Raw genomic sequence first — 2452 nt, forward strand, 5'->3', positions numbered from 1 at the left:
TGCTCCGTCATTTCCCTTGTCTCCAATGATCCCTCTATGTCTGCTCTACCTCTGGAGGGCGACGTCGGAGCCGATACTACTTCATAATTATAGTTGTCCATGTCGTAGCCCACGCATTTCTTTCTCAGCATCCCTATTTTCCGGCGCAACCCATCATCTTGCCATGCCCTCCCTGCTCAACCTTTATGATCTACACCGCCGCTTGCCCAGCCACTGGAGCTATCACCGCCCTCGCTCCCTTATTTTTCACATATTATGTCCGCCTCTCCTCCTCGTCCTTCATGTGCCTCTTCCTCACCACCCCATCATCTGCTTTCATGCTTCCTATGGGGGGGTGCTAGGGAAGAGATCCACACCTTCACCTAGCTTCCATTCTTCGCTTATATCTTCTAAATTCATCTGTGCGCAGGTATAATCTCTATGGCCATAATCAAGCATTGGAGCACTGGCGGAGACATTTGCTGCCTATAGTTGTGGGTGCATGACTCCTCTGTAGAGAAGAGGAGATCTCACAGAGAAGGTGAGAGAGAGAGAGAGAGAGAGAGAGAGATAGAGAGAGTGAAGAAGGCTAGAGGCGGAGATATGCAGGCAGAGAGGCAAGAAGCGTTATATTATTGATGAGATCAAGGGTGCAGTTATATACAGTACATATGGCAGTTACACGTAATACGATGTTCATTGGAATGTGGGGTGAAAGAGAATTGCCCCAGGTAAGGGGTAGAAGTGATGCTCAAGAGGGAGGGTTACAATCATGTAAGCGTCAAGTAAATCTCACTTGACAAATGGATTTGTGGCCTGAAGGATTGGCCTTAGCTTAGAGCTCGATGCAGGAGGCTTGCAAGGTGGCTCGCCGCCAAAGCGAGTCTTCAATGTTGAGCAGGTTTTGTGTGGGCGTTTTTGGCAAAAGCGGCAAAGGTTGAGACCAGAGTGGAGACGGATACCATTACATCCATTGTCAAGGGAGTAAGAGCTGCAATTGAGGGAGGTTTGCTGCAATTGAGGGTGGGCAGAATTTTCGAGAGCAAGTGTGGAAGCAACATCAATATTGGGAATTGGGAATTGCAGCAGCATCTTTGGCAACATCGTTTACAGCAGCGGCTTTGGCTTCATTATTTATGTCCACAGGGATATTGGCGGTATTTTTGGCTGCTGTGAGGGCTGCACCAGCGTCGTCAGTGGCGTCGACGCCATCAATACTGATGGCATTGTAGGAGCCATGCAGGTGAGCATGCAAGGGCTTGCCATTGGAGGCCTGGGCTTCAGTCGGCTCAGTTTGGTTGAATTGAACCGCGGCGCTGATTTCAGCAGCATTGTTTGCGAGGTGTCGGGCACAAATGTGGACACCGCTATCTGTGGCAACTGCTGGGGTAGCATCACCATCATCCACTGCAGTTGCAGGGATGGCAGCGGCGTTGGCCGCATGGATTGCAGTAGTGATGGCGGCAACTGAGGTTGCGTCAGCAGGTTCGGGTGCTTTGGTGGCTGCCCTCCGCATGGTTTTCGCCACAACGTCGTTGTCTTCAGCAGCAACGTCTTCGTCTTCTGAGGCGTCAAGGAGGACAGCATGGTCACCGACAAGGGTTGCATCACCATTGTCGACTGCTGAGTAATGCTCTTCCAGTAAAACAAGAAATGCTTCCATGATGGCGGTGTTGGCTTCGATTGCAAGCAAGTCAATCAGGTTGGCATCGCCTGTAGGGGCAGGTTGAGCTTGGGAGGATGCACCCAGATCACGGACTCAGTCCAGAGCAACGCGCGCGCTGCTTTTTCCCTTGGCCGCTGGAAAGAGTACTGTAATGACTCCGCTGTAATGTTTCCCTTGCTCTTTTGACAGCAGCAGTTGGCCAAATCTGAGCCTTTTTCCAAATGCGTCCTCCTCAGGACCACACCGAGGGAGCAGCGTGCGCGTTGCATTTTCATGGTGCTCTTTGCAAGCATCTTGGATCCCCTACATGACCACACCACATGATCACGTGTCCACCTGGTGCAGACTTGCAAGTCCTCCACTTTGAGCGTCCGCTAATTATCAGAGCAATGGCAGGCAGTACCCATAATTGACAGTGACTCCCGCACACAACACTGTGTTGTGATAAGTTTTGTAATCGACTAATCTCAGCTCATCATATCATCATCAGGCTTGCAAAAATAATAATATTATTACTATGGTCTACCATCCTTCTATTTTTGCAAGGCACTAATCTTATCACAACCTGCACACATCAATCTAGAGTTGCGTCTAATTACCAAAGATTACACAGGCGTGGAGCCCCGGAAGGCCCAACTGATCTCACTTCACCCAATTTTTTTGATAGACTTTTCCATGCATGCGAACATTAATCTTTTCAGTTATTTTTTGAAGGCTCCTTTGACGTTTCCAAAAGTTAATTAGAGTCTTCCAACCCTAGGTCCCCAAATAATTAAATATAATCTCTAGGGCAAGAGGCTCACCCGC

General features: G+C 49.3%; 1 pseudogene; it reads left to right on the top strand.

Annotated features, from left to right (window-relative positions):
- The first annotated feature begins 650 nt into the window (after positions 1–650).
- LOC147426953 (uncharacterized) lies at positions 651–1831 on the top strand (annotated as a pseudogene).
- The last annotated feature ends 621 nt before the right edge of the window (positions 1832–2452 follow it).

This window comes from Adiantum capillus-veneris, chromosome 24 (assembly GCF_014529385.1).
Source record: "Adiantum capillus-veneris isolate H3 chromosome 24, ASM1452938v2, whole genome shotgun sequence".
NCBI lineage: Eukaryota > Viridiplantae > Streptophyta > Polypodiopsida > Polypodiales > Pteridaceae > Adiantum > Adiantum capillus-veneris.